The following is a 15,179-nucleotide window of genomic DNA, read 5'->3' on the forward strand; positions in this document are numbered from 1 at the left end:
AGTTCACAAAGGAGAAATAACTCTAGAAAACACTTGCGACACAAGAAATGGGCCAAGAGCTGGTGATGAGTGGAGGGAAGACCGGAGTATTTGTCCTGTGGCTGATGAGATAGAACGCAGGTGTGTGCACTCCCCAGAGCCAGGTAGAGGAAGTAGTTTCAGATTACATCCCTGTTTAACCAGAGTCAAATACAATGTCAGTGTGTGAAGTCTTGAGTTATGGCTAAAAAAGCGTTTTGTGAGGTAGCTTGACCTTTGACCACCAAAATCTAATCAGTTTGTCCTTGAGTCCAACTGAACATTTCTACCAAATTTGAAGAAGTTCCTTGAAGTAATGGAGATATCATGTCCACAAGAATGGGACGGAGGGGCGGACGGAGGGGCGGACGGACAACCTGAAAGCAATATGACTTTGACTGTCGCCGGCATGGAGGCATAAAAATTATTTGTCTGACCGTTTATAAGATGTTGTTGTAACCAGTGATTGTTTAGTGGACCAGGAAGACTGACTCAGGTGAGCAAGCTGAACTGGATTTATTGTAGAGGGAGTTGAGGCAGAGCAGCTAAAGGTGAAGGCTGCGAGAGGAATGGGGGGCGGGCAGGCGATGAGTGGCAGAGAGGAGAATCCTTTGATCAGGGAAAACTGGGCTAGGGATGAGTAGTGGGAAGGCAGACAGGAGGGGTTTGATCCCAGAGCGCAGGAGATATGAGGTTAGTTACAATGCAAAAAACATGAGGAGGCCTTAGAGTACTACCACACAGGTAGACCGAACGATCTGGAGATGAGTGACTGGAGAACCACGGTTTAAATTCTGCAGAGCTGATGAGATGAAGAGGAGCAGGTGAGCTGGGTGATGCGAGCAGGAGGAAGAGGAGTGGAGCAGGTGAGGAGGACACAAGAGGATCGCCACATCCAGAAACACACATCAGAGAGACAACACAGGGAACGCAAGGGCAGAGGAAAACAGGAGAAACAGAAGGAAAAGGGGAAAAAACCTGGAGCCACTGTGATCGCCACGACAGAAGTTCAACAGAAGTTAACTTTGAGTCTTAGAAATTCATTAGAAGGTAAATTTCATTCATAATTGTGAAGTGTGCCCAAACGGCAAACTCCTGAAAAATGAAAACTGAAAAATGAAAACTGAAAAATGAAAAATGAAAAATGAAAAATTAAGTGACAAAAACTGCCGTTCCTCTAATGGCCACAATCATAGACTCCCATGTTAAAATGTCCAACTTTACAGCAGAAATAAACATGTTTACAGCCTGGTACAAACAACAGTTTTGGTCTCTAAAGTTATTCCTCCTTCATGATATTTATACATCTCACCTGTTTACATTTTGGCTTAAAGTTCAGCATAATTGAGGGCGTGGCTGCTTTGAGCGACAGGTGGGTGAGCGTATGCTTGCCACAAACCAGCATGCACTGAAGTCTCGGCTCCACACACGCCCTACCTCTTTGTCTTTTTTTTGATTAGCAGCAAGTTAGGTGGAGTCAGGAACCGCTAAGATGGCAACGGCGGAGCAGCTCACTCTGAGCTTCAAAACCTCTCTTCAGAAACATTCACGGAGGCTAAGTCCATCTTTATTTAAAGAGTACAAAGAAAGACGCTACAACCCCGCTCAGGCTATAGCAGCTACAGATGATGGATGGGCAGCACTACACACACTGTATACACGCACACGTCCGACACACATGTACTGAACACACCAGTCACAGCAGTCACAGTAAAGAGACACAAAGAGACTCTGCCTCACATTGTCATAATTATTCATGAATCATTGTGTTTGTGCACACACACACGAAAACAAACACCGTGAAGAGGAAACCTAGAAGCAAGCTTTTCCTCTTTATTTCTCTTCAGCGTGTGTGTGTGTGTGTGTGTGTGTGTGTGTGTGTGTGTGTGTGTGTGTCTGTTGCATGAGTAGACTAGAATAATAGATCAAGCTGAATGTAGTAATTAAACACACACATACTTGTACTTCTATCTTTGTGAGGACTCGTTGACATGATGCATTCCCTAGCCACTTACTCTAACCTTAACCATCACAACAAAATGCCTAATCTCAACCCTTACCCCAACTCTAACCTAAACCTACATCTACCCTCAAACCTAAAACCAAATCTTAACCCTCAAACAGTCCTCTGACCGGCCAAAAAATGTCCCAACTCCGTTCATTACCCAGGCTGGTCCTCACAAAGATAGGAGGACAAACACATAGAATAAGTTACTGACAAGGCAAAGAGTCCTGCAGCATTGTAGAAAATTAATGTGTGTGTGTGTGTGTGTGTGTGTGTGTGTGTGTGTGTGTGTGTGTGTGTGTGCGTGTGCGTGTGCGTGTGCGAGTGCGTGTGTGACTGATGGGCTGGGGAAGCACAGCAGGGGAAACCACTGCCTACAGTATAGAACATAATGAGTTTGTCAGTTGTGCAGTCAGACGGAGGGACAGCTGGGTTACTGTTGGATTCTGTCTCCATGTGAACAAGTCAAGTCTCACATCTACGTCTACAGGTGTCATATATGAGAGGCAGTGACAACCTCAACAGAAAATCCAGGGTAAAAGAATATCACATTACAGTCCCTAGAAATTATATTAACAAACGTGGACTTTGTTGACTATATAGAAGAAGTGTAATTACTCCCTAGATTATGTTCAGGGGAAACATTTTATGCAGTCAAGGAAGTGTAGGGATAAACAGAAGTCATAGCAGAGGGAGTGTGAGCAGTTTAAAAATTGAGAAAGAATTTGAAAACTGCTGTGCAACTGCTGAAAACAGCTACTTTAGATGTTTAGTAGCCAAAGTTGCTGGAAAAGTGACTAAATGTCGCTAGATGACGTAATACTCGAATTAGCACATTCATGACGATGATCATCACGTCATACTTGCATTCGGCTTAGTGTCAGTTGGTTTCAGCTCTTTATCTGTTTTCTTCTCCCCTCCTCTCTGCCCTCACATATACAGTATCTTAATACAGTTGAATTCACAATAAAGCCTCTCATTGACATGTTTTTCTGTTTCTGTCGTCAGACAACGGAGCAAGTTTGAAATAGTGACTGAAAACGTGGTACATCAAGCTGCTGCTCTGCTGCTGCTAAAATCCTGACTTTGTTACCTGACAAGTTAAAGACTAAGACTGTGCTGTGATTTCAGCTGTATTTACTTGTGAAATCATCTAGAGAGAAAGTTAGGAGCTCATTCACATCTATGTCAGCTACCGTACAGTCAATTGAATGGGAGGTATACAGAGGCAATTTGCACTAAATTTGAACGAGAGATATTTTGCGCTGGAGTGAAAACCTAAAGTTGGCCAGGATGATGACTAAAAAAGACACACGGCAGGATAAGCCAATTAAACTGATGGGCGGGGGGAGGGGCATGGAGCAGACATACAGGCCGACAAAGACACCTGAGGCTACACAAAAAGGAAGAGAAACCAACAGGCCTGAAAGCAAACAACACAACACAACACAACAAAGGAGAGGGGCAGCGCTCTCAGCTAACTCTCTGTGACCCCATTACTGCAGTGGGAGAGATGAAACATGCCTGAATGTGTGTGTGTGTGTGTGTGTGTGTGTGTGTGTGTGTGTGTGTGTGTGTGTGTGTGTGTGTGTGGGGAAATATTTGGGTCTGTTGTGTAAGGTCAGACTGCTCTGCACTGCGCAACCAGTTACACAATGTGTTCATAACTGCAGTCACTCATCACATCAGCAGTTACGTGTTCCCAATCCAATGAAATCCACAGACGCAAAGATTCTTCTTTTGTATCTTTAATCCAGCTAAAAGGCCAGGCTGCTCATTTTCTTTTTGCAGGAGATTTTATTTTATGTTTCTGATTCATGGACGCCCTGTAACAATGAACCCTCTATGAGCAGACACAAACATGTGTGCCCCTTGCTTCTCATTCCTGCACATGACAAACAGGCTGTTGTCACTGCTGGCCTCGGTCAAAACAGGGGAATGTAGGGGAATCCCGTCATATCACAGCTCCCCCATTGTTTTATTCCCCATCTGCTTCAGGCACTGAGCTTCCCCTCCATCCCCGCCTGTGTTTTTACCTCCCGGCTCACTCCCTTTACTTCCTGTATCTGCTCCCTTGCTTCCTACCTGTTCCTTCAAGACTGTGCATTTGCAGTTTGTTCAAAGGCCTTAAACAAGATTTATGATTTCCTGTGGCCATAATGGATTATTTCTTGTCTGTCAGAAGCAAAGGCAGAAGTGTTGTGACATTTTCATATCTGTGCAAAGCAATAGGGGGATTTTCAGGGGGGAAGGGACAGCTCAACAAAGCGTGTGACTTTGACAAGGGAGATCGCTGTTTATATCCCATCTCCTACCAACAGTCAATGTTTGATTCTGATTCTGATTCTTCCAATAACCTAAACCAAGCAGCTTTTGTGCCAAAACCTAACCTTACTTCGTTTAAATCACTATTGGAAATCGATGACAACTTACTTCTTTTGTCATAAGTTCGCCGACTTGTTGGTTTTTCTGTTTCTGTTCATTCTCTCACCCCAACACATCGCACACAGATGGATAATGCACACACAGTACAGTACAATAGTTCCAATCAGTTCTGGGTATTTCAGCTTTCATCTCATCCAGAGAATGGCTCCGATGTTCGCGAAAGATATGCATCAGCAATACATCAAGAAACCAGTTCTGCAACTTCAATGATATTTCTCCGTTTGAAGTATTATACATTTCCATTTTATTATTAATGTGTGCACAGAACTGTAATCTATAGTTGTCCTGGTTTTAAATTTTGCTACTTCCTTAATAGAAAACATGTTCAGTCAGAATCAAACTGAGCTTAAAACTGCATTAATCAATTACCATATAGTTATTTCACTACTTAGGTATTTATTTATTTTTTTGTTTTTGTGGTTATTAACTTATATATTTTTTTGAGAGTGACAAGTCGACCAATGCCAATCACAGGTTAGGGAATGAAATTACAGAAACGCCCGATAAAGATTTAGCTCCCTCCCTCAGGGTCTAGGAACAGATCAAGTTGGGAAACAGGGTCCTCCTACTTCCTCCCAAAGGTCTGGATTATGACCACTATAAGCTGTTGTATTTTTATTTTATACAGGTGACATGTTGAGCTTGTAAACAACTTCCCAGAACATTGCACTTTACAGCAATTGAGCGCTTCACTTAAAATTTTGTTATTTCATTTTCTTGTATCTGCATTTTAAAATGTGTTTTGTATTTAGTTCTTGCTGCAAAACCAATTGATCCTCGGGGACAAATAAAGTTGAAACTGAACTGTAAACCAAACGTGTTGCGTTGTGTCAGTCGCGAGCTGCAACCCCAGACCAACACGGAGGTGCTAAAAACTACAGTTCATCGAATGACCACTAGAGGCTGGCTCCAAAAGTGAGTCAATCCCCATAGACTTCCATGTTAAAATCTCCAACTTTACAGCAGAAATAAACATGTTTACAGACTAGTACTAAAAACAGTTTTGCAACCTATAGCTGATTTCCTCTTTCATTGCAACTTAGGTGGAATCAGGCACTGCCAAGATGGTGACAGCAGAGCAGCTCACTCTGAGCTTCAAAACCACACTTCAGAAACCTGTGGCTGACGTCACAGAGGCTACGTCCATCTTTGTTTACAGTCCATGGTTATGACAGGCTACGTTTTAGTCGAGGAACATTTTTGCATAGGTTAATGAATGAATGTTAATGAGTGAGCTTTAAAAGTGCAGGTAGGCAGATATCATTATCTTAGAACAGAGCAAAGTTTCTAGTCCTTATGCTCTTGAATATGAATATTTTTCATAATGGCTGCATCCCTTTTAGCTTAGCTCAGGGGCTCTGTATTATTGTGTATGCTGGGTCACTGGTGTTGCTTCTAGGCACACAATGTTCCTAATACATTGTTAATGTGTTTTCCCCTTTTATGATGGATGAAAATGTTGGCTTATGGGTAAATGAGAGTGTTCGCTACATGCCCAGAACATAAAAGATAATACGTTAATCTCTACATTTATTTTCTATATTTATTTTTAGCTCTATCTAATCAGATGTCATATGGCCCCAATCTCTGTTTGTGGTCTTTCCCATACAGACTGAAACTTCTCTCCCATAAGCCTCAGCAGCACTTCCTCTTCTTCCCTAAGCCGACGCCTACAGCAGGATATCCTGTGTCACCAGCCTGCGTATATGTGAGGTCATCTAAGCAATGCGCCATGAGTGCAGACGTCAATCATTCAGCGGCACCACCCTTCTCCGAAACCACCCAACCTCGTAGGTCCCTCCTTTTTCTCTCCGAGATCACACAGGGATACTGCAGATCAAAACACCAGGACACCAGCGTCGCCCTTCAAAAGCATCTTTGTGTGGGTGCAAGAGTGTGAAACCGCCTTTACAGAAAACATAAAAAATGGACAGATTTGAGCAAGTTGTGAGTGTGAATTTTGATTATGCGAGCTAAAGGCTCCCTGAGGACAAATAAACCCCAGAGTGTGATGTGCGGTCGACTGTCTGTCTCTTCCTCTGCCAATGTTTGTCTGCCTGACTTCCTCCAAGCTTATCCATTTATCCACACGTCTGTGTCAGTCTGTGAGAGACGGAGGCAAAGGAAGAAAAAAAAAGGACTGATTAATTATTGAGGATACCAACACATGTCTTCTCTCTCCTTTTATTCTCCCTCTGACCTACATAGTGAACCACCTGATCCTGGCTCCAAAACAAACCTATTGACATCGAGCTCGCTATCTGTCTGCTTGTGTGGGTATGTGTGCGTATGTGAGAGAGTGCATGGGTGCATTCACATGTCATTTCATCTCTTCGCGTCAATATGCTCACAAGGAGCAAAAATGAGACAGAAGAAGAAAAAGTACGACGAGGCAGAGATGAGAGATAACGGTTTTGTGCCCTGATCTTTCTGCTCATGAAACCAACCACCCCCATAAGCACATCAGAGATTAGCTGCAGGACTGTGTGTGTGTGTGTGTGTGTGTGTGTGTGTGTGTGTGTGCGTGCGTGTGTGTGTGTGTGTGTGTGCGTACGTGCTCACAAGCTAATATACATTCATGTGCGTCCATGTGAGGCATTAAGCGTCTGTCAGGGGGCCCCAAAGTATTCTGGGATAGAATGGAACGTTGGGGCAAAGGCTAAACTCACCTCCCTCATTTTTCTCTCCCTCTTTCCTTCCTTTCTCTCCTTCCATCACTTCTGTGCATCCCTCTCTTTCATCTCGCTCTCATGCTTGCTCAGGCAGAAGTTCCCTCGTTCCCTTTATGTGCTTCATAATTGGTTAACAACCCCACCAACAGAGATGAGGAGAAACGGGGCAAACTGGTGATCTAAAAAATTTAGGAGAAACAAAAATGAAAAGGTAAATAGTCATTCATGGGTGTTCTGAGTTATTATTAAAGGTATTTCTATGTCAATCTAGAAATGTTCCTATACCATTTTTTCCTTCCTGATACCAATTCCAATACATGAACATGTGTATCGAACGATACCGAGCACTGATCCGATACCAATGCGTTAAAGGTTCTGTAAATGAGATTTTGAACCATAATACAGAAACAAACGACTATTTTCTGTGTAAAGACATAGTGTAGCCATAGCATCCTGAGCAGAGAATGAAGTCAGACCCCCTGTGTGTGTGTTGTAATCTGAGCTTCTCTGTTCATTGTTTTGGTAGCCAGTCTGGCAGAGCGTGCATGTTAGTGCACGTGAGTCCCTCCTGTTGAACTGTTGGCCCTCTCCACGTTTATAAACACACAAGCACTGACCAAACGCGAGATGGTCCGTAGCATTCAGGTGAAAGCCACCTTTCAGAATTTCTTCCACTGAAGAAAATTATTTTTGGGCTAAAAAAAGGCCTCCGACAAATATAGAGATAAGGCCAGAGTAGAGGCGGACTGGCCGTGGGGACTACTGGCTCAAATCCAAGTCGGCTAGTGGACCGTCAAAATATGAACATAGTTTTTAAACTTTTTACCAGCTCCTTCAGCGTCTCTACTGGCTCCGTCAGTGTCATTTGTAGCCGCCCCAGGGAGCCGCATTTTGAGATGGAGTTAAGTTTGTCAGATTTCGCCGGCCACCAACAGCCTGCTCTATTGTCTTCTTAGTAGTTCTTAGTAGCGTTTTACATTGTGAAAGAAGCTGTGAATAAAGTTTCTATTTCTATTTTTTGACATATCTGCCTCCTGTCCTGTTTATTCTGGACACTTACCTGTCTGTGCAGTGACCTAGTCTGGGAGGTAATAATTATATCGGTGACTTATAACTACAATTTCAGTCACTACACAAAGTTGACCCTTTTCTTTGTGCTGAAACAGTTGGAGAAAATAGAAAAAAACAAGTTTGTGCAGGATCGGGATTGCATGCTCAATCTGATTTTGCTGTTAAGAATCCATACCATGCTTTCAAGTCTTTTATCATTAATACACTTCCAGACAATTTCACCCTTTCCAGCTCTACCAATTGCAGTCGAGGACGATGTGAAAAAGAATATATGTGTGCATCTTACACCGACTGCAGATTGGCAGTGGAGAGAAATGACACAAAGAACAATTAAGATGATCTAAGTCTCCCCTTTTCTTCCTCACTGCGCGTTCTCCCCTTTAGTTTTTCAGTGTTTCTTTTTTTTTCTCCCACCTTTGCCCTCCTCTCTCTGTCTTCCTTCCCCCTCTGTCTCTCCATCTCTCCATCTCCTTCCATATGCCCATCTCTCCCTTCCTCTCCTTAATGAGTCTTTGTGAGGGACAGTAGCGTTTTAGCGGGGAGAGGAGTTAATGGCTTCGCTGATGGCTGCTGCTAATGGATCTGGGCTAATGGCCTTGGCCACCGCTGATGATAACCATGAACTAATAGCATGAATGACAGATCGCCTACTGCTTTCAGACTCATGCTCGGTATCAAGAATAGATAGATAGTCTCAGTGGAACAACTAGGTAGTCCAGACTCCCTGAGTGGAGCAATAATACCCAGAGGACCCATCTTTATTGTGATTAAATATAAAGATGAATATGATGTAACTGGGTAAAATGTACAGCTAAAGTGGCAGATAAAAATCAATCACTTACAGTGTGGGCACCACAAGAATTTCCACAGCAACTAACCACAGTATAAAGAAAGTTTTCACACTGGTCATGGGGAAAGAGTTGTTGTTAAAGCTTTGTTTCATTGTCATTCGAGCTTTTGCATGTTGTCCCAATCAGTGTTTTTACTGGTCATAATCACCAGGTCTGTTTGTTGTGGAGAGGAGGAGACCACTGTGGATAAATCATCACATTCATTCAGTAAAAACCTCCTCAACCACTGACACTGAATGATGGTAATGTTGATGAAGACAACAACTCCTATGATCCCACGCTACTTAACGACCACACCAAATGCCAACTTTTGTTATTATTTTGATCGAGACCCCTAGCAGCAGAAGTTACATACTGTGCGTTTCAGTTGGCAGCTGAAAAAACAATGAACTCTCATTTCACCAAGCAAGATGATCTCTGGTTACATTTGCACTATGATGTGATAATAATGTAACAAGAAATCACAGTGACTGCTCACTATGATGGGGACCTATTAGCAAGTCTGAACTTCTTTTGCAACTTTCCGATCTTTTAACATAAATTAAATCACAGTTTATGTCCAGTGTCTGTGTTTGTGTCCACTAAGTAGCAAGGTGACAGTAACGGGTTCATTGTGCTTAAAAAAAAATCTAGTTCACACCTGAATGTTTATATCTGTTCTGGTCACACTTGAAAGAGGGATGACTGCCTCCCACTGCCTCTCTGATCTCGCTCCAAGAGCTTTGCGTCTTTGTTCTCTCGATGGAGTGAATCACTTGTTTGGACGGTTCTTCTGACAGACATTTATGGTGTTGCACATGGTTGTAAACTAAAAGACTAAAAACAGTGACATTGGAACTCTGCCTACTCTCACACTTCAGCAAAGCTGGCGAATCATTGTGTATGGTGGGCGTGATTGTCACGCCAAAATTGCATTACATCGTTTAAACAAAGCTCTTGTGCAGCGTTTTCTTCATTGCTCTGTACTGGATCCTCAACAAGTCCTTCAAACTAAACAAGAACGACACACAGAAGCATTTTTTGATCTGATGCTCGCGTTGCCAGGACATCTATTGTCTGTCCCTTTAAGCTGCAGAAAAACAAATCAATTTAATTGACAACACTATGGTAAAGGTTTAGGCACAAGACCAACTTGTTCAGATTTATGGAAAGTTAGTACTTTGTTACTTCACTGAGGTTCAGGGAGACCCACATTTTACACTTTTCCAGTGTTTTGCATCTCCTCTTTCAGGCCTCTATCTAGTAACAACTCTCTAGAGCTCTAGTAACAGCAGGTCGGTGAGGACTGACTGATCTAATAAAAATATAGTAAGTTTCAGGAAACCAAATCCTGCAAGGTTGGATGGTTGGTCCAGGTGGGCGTGGCTTTGGGTGTGGCTGAATCTATGTCATTGTTTCCAAAGGTCTCCATTTTTGCCCGTTCAGATTATAATGCTAAATCTGAGTTTCCAAAAGTCTCCATTTTAGGCACTGACAAAACTCCAGAGTAGCGTGGACGCCAGGTGTAAACGTAGCAAAAGAGATGCGTTTTAAAACTAAAAGGTGGTATTGCGGGTCGCCTTTCCTCAACATTCACCATGAATATCCTGATTTCTTTTCATTTAAACCACATTAACTTATGATATAATCAGTGAATTTCAGACTTAGATTCAATCTGATTTATTTGTAGAACTATAGAAATGAAATGTTGGAAACCAGTGCCTCGGAGAAATGAAAGCTATTTTAACTTACATTATCCAAATCAGGTCCTTCCCATCCCAGGGCTCTACTTTCCCTCCCTCACAACTGCTATCAAAGGTGTTTTATTTCATTTTCTGAATTTAATATCCCTTTTCACACCGAGCCAAGATAGGTGCCATTGTGAAAGTGTGCTACTGGTTATGATAACCCTGCAAAAATGACCCCAATCAAGACTAGGACTTGGCTGGATCAAATTCTGCTATGCTATGGTGTGAAAATTCCTGTTTGGAGAATCATGGGGATGTGGTGCCCAGAATATACACGCATTTATTTTCCTAAACTGTGACATGCTGTAAGACATTCCAGTGAAGGATGTCTGGGCAGAATTGCCTTCTGTGTGGGAAGCATCTGCTGCAGATCATTAAAGCAAACTGCCATGTGAATGGGTTAATCAGAGTCTTTTGTTACTTTGATGACACTCTTAGTATAGTTTTTTTTTTTTAAATCCCACCTCTTCACAAGTCAGGTAGCTCAAAAGCAGAAGATGTACGTGTGATGCAGTGAGGAACCTTTTTGCAGAAATGACTTTTCCATCTCAAGCTCCTGTTGGAAGGTCATCCAGCGGCAGAGTGACGAAGACTCGAGGCCAAGCGGAGCGATGAAGAGCTAAGCGTCCCACAGAGGGAGAGCCACTTGTTAGAGACACACCATTACAGTGACATACAGTCATTAGCCAGCTCAGCTCTTTGCTGCCAGCCCAATATGTGCCCCAGCAGTTAGCATTCAGCCTGCGTTAATGGGGTAATTCCCATTCAGCTGGGATAGCAGCTTTATGAGCGATGTGTCACATCTACAGTCAGCTAGCGTAGCGGCCATGCAATAATTTCTCCACTCGCTCCTGTATTAAATGACACTCCGTCTACGCCAAGGCACGCCCCTACTTCTCCATTTTCCTCCCGGCCCTAAATCACACCTCACTGTCTCTATTACATACCTCAGCCGCTCTCTAAATCACTTTCCCCTCTACGTTCCTTTTCTCCTCTACTTCACCGCATCCTCCTTTTCCCTTGTGAATCATAAACACCTCGAACTTTTTCTCTTCATGGCACTTTGAAAGAGAGTTTGACAGTGACGTTAACATAAGACTGAAAGCTGTTGAAACATGACTTTGTTGGGAGGATGTGAGAGCTCAGCCTCCTGTTATGCCTCCGCGTCGGCAACAGCCAGAGTCATACTGTATTCGGGTTGTCCGCACGTCCGATTCTCGTGGACGCGATACCTCAGTAACGCCGTGACTTCTCCAAATTTGGCACAAACATTAATTATGGCTCACGGATGAACAGTTTTGGCCTCTTCAATGTGGTATCTTAAAACCACCTCAAGGAAATTTATTTAGATTTGGCACAAATTTTCACTTGGAATCACATATAAACTGATAAGATTTTGGGTGTCAAAGGTCAAAGTTCAAGGTGGCCTCACGTTCTTGTAGCTGAGTCTCTCTGATGTTTCCTCCGCTAACCATTTTGATACTCTGTTCTTTCACCTGTCAGGCTGGAGTGAGCAGCAGTGGTGGGGGGCGGGGGACAAGGTCTGATCCAATTTCTCAATCAGGAAGTAATGAGTAATGAGTAATGAGCTTCCAGCCCCTTTTCAGAGTTTTCTTTTGTACTTTTTATGTGGGGAAAACCATGTTAAACAAAATATTAATCATAGCAGAGGATTTTTGCACTGTTTAAAACATGTCTGGAGAGGAATTTCGCCCTCTTCTTCTGCAGTGGTTCAATGGCACCCGAGTGCAGAATTTGCACAACCTACTAGACATTGCCCATGTCTCAATACTTACATGAGCAGGAAATGCACATTCATCTGCTTTTTCTTTAGTCATGATTCTTAAAATTTCATTATAATATGCTATCATGTTATCAGGATAATCTCAGTAAGCCTTGCGGACTACAAACACAGTTTACGCAAAGCCTGTGGTACAGTTTGACGGTGTGAAGAATTTGAAAGATGTGGGCATTTACCAGCGAGGGAGGGTCTAACAAAAGATGCTACTCAAGGAGTAGAGATCTGGATGTGTTATACTAAGTAACCTGCTAACCTGCTGGTCTGCTTGGCCCTAACTCACCCTGATCAAACACCCCCCCCCCAACTATTCATCCCTCACATCCCCCTCCTCCACTTAATGTTTTGGGTTTTCAGCTGCTGTGGACAGAAAGCCCATTTAGGCACTACGTGTGTGTGCGTGTGTGTGTGTGTGTGTGTGTGTGTGTGCATGCATGTGTAAAACGGTTCTTCTGCGTCCATTTTGGGAGGAGAGGTGCGTCAGAGCGTGAAGGCTAGCTGTCAGTCCGAATTACTTTCGGTTGTTGAGCACTCTGTATGTGTGTGTGTGCACATGTGTGTGTGTGTGTGTGCGCGTGTGTGTGTGTGTGTGTGTGCACATGTGTGTGTCTAGGAGCACAGCCCCAAATGCTGTAAAACAAAATGAAGTGATCTCTGTCTTCCCCGGCTGTCGCTGCTGCTTCTTAATCACCTCCTGAGTGCACACACACACACACACACACACACACACACACGCACACACACACACCTCCCATCTCTGCCTCACGGCTTCTCTGCATTGCACAAGAGGCATTTAACCAACCACTTCTTTCACCCAGCTAAAAACACATATGCACGCAGCAGACACACTGCCATCCTTACACCTCACATTTCTTCCTGTTTTTCAGTTCCGCTGCTCAGACATGACCCTTAGTAACCTTTATGGGTTGCCTCCTGCCCCATGTGTGCTTGTGTGTGATGGAGAAAGAGGTCATAAAAGCATGCAGGGGAAAATAAAATAAACTTAATTCTCTTGAACACAGCACCATGTTACCAAAACATCAAGATTTTCACATTAAATCCTCAAACACAGGAGTGCGTGTTTGTGTGTCTGTGTGTTTTAGAGCTCCGGCAGCAGAGGAGGATGCCAGTCAGTGCGCATTACACCCCCTTACACACACTCAGAGCATTTACAGTTCAGGCATGATGCTCTTCAGGAAAAATGACTGTGAATCTCGAAGTACAAAGAATATAATATAAATCATGGTAACTAAAAACAAAGAAAAACATAAATTTAAGATAGGGCTAAACAATGAAAATAATAATAATAATAATGATAATGAAGGAGAATTAAGTGGAGAAACAGCTGGAGAGAGTTTTTGTTTATGATTTGTGCACAGTGGAAATGGAGAAGCTGAAAGTTCAGCAAACGTTGGAAGACAGTGCAGAAACTGAAAGCAGGTTGACGAGGGGGTTCAGAGGACTGGAGGGTGAATCGAGACTACCGCAGGCTTCAGGCAGAGCTGCCACAGGGCTGCGGTGGCAGCGTTCTCACACCAGTCACTTCCTCAGCCTTCTCACGCTATGAGGTTCACTGTTACGCCGTGTGCACATTTGAGCGTGCACTATCTCTGTATGAAAGCTTCAGACCCGGCGATGTGTTTTGAGATGGACTCGGTAGAAGATAACAAGCAGCTGTAATAAATAACATTGTTCCTGATCAATAACACAAATTCTATTAAAGGCCCCATGTTGTGTAAATGTAGATGTCCATGCCTTTTTTGATTATAAAGCAGGTGCAGGTTCTATATTAATACTGTGAAAGTATCAAAGTGCTCAGTCCACAGAGAAATGCACACAGCCTGTCAGAAACGGAGGCGAGCCGTCAGGACTTCTGTAACTTTGTGATGTCACAACAAAGCTTGATGTCGTCGCCCTCAGCTACGCCCAAATCCTTTCTCTGAGTGTTTACCTGAAATTTGTTACATTTTTATCGGATCACTCAGAAATCAGTCATCAGAGCCTCCTCACTTTTGATTGGCTGACGTGTTGTTACTAGAGCTCCAGAGAGAAGCCTGAGAGAGGAAATATAAAGTACATCAAGATGGTTTTTGGTTCTTAAAACCACAAAAATATCTTGTTATGGATAACACAACTTCAAAAAAAAAAAAAAAACCTCCAGAAAAAATATGGGACGTTTCATTCAAGGAGAACTTCTTTGCTACATTTTCTTTTCTTGACAGTTATATTGTTTCCTGAGAAAAAATCTTTATACATTTCCATCTTGAATGGAACAGATAGAAAATAACAAGAAAAGCACTGTACATGACATTATACAAACATACTGTACATACTGTTTTACATGAAGCTGATCAGAGTTCTCAGGACAAAAATGGCCTCAAAGTGATATTAAGATGTGGTTCAAGCATCCACTGTGAAAAACATCATGTTATTGGAAGACTGTCAGTATGGCAGCGTGGACCCTGTCTTTTATTAAAAACCTAAATTGTGATGACCTCTAGTGGGTGGTACTGGATACTACATCAGCTCAGCCGATCTGAGAGGAGAGGTAGTGCTGTGAACTGGATCAGGTTTTTATCAGGCCAAATAATG

At 42.9% G+C, this 15,179-nt stretch overlaps 1 long non-coding RNA gene across 1 annotated transcript in view; it reads left to right on the forward strand.

Annotated features, from left to right (window-relative positions):
* Positions 1-6,485, forward strand: part of LOC147818554 (uncharacterized) — an 11,696-nt gene extending 5,211 nt beyond the window's left edge. Inside the window, exon 2 of the long non-coding RNA XR_015437867.1 lies at positions 6,080-6,485. This is a non-coding gene — a long non-coding RNA (uncharacterized LOC147818554). The remainder of the gene's footprint in view (positions 1-6,079) is intronic.
* The last annotated feature ends 8,694 nt before the right edge of the window (positions 6,486-15,179 follow it).

Source organism: Seriola lalandi, unplaced genomic scaffold, assembly GCF_002814215.2.
Source record: "Seriola lalandi dorsalis isolate HSWRI2012SDOR001 ecotype SW California unplaced genomic scaffold, Sedor1 jcf7180002054563, whole genome shotgun sequence".
NCBI lineage: Eukaryota > Metazoa > Chordata > Actinopteri > Carangiformes > Carangidae > Seriola > Seriola lalandi.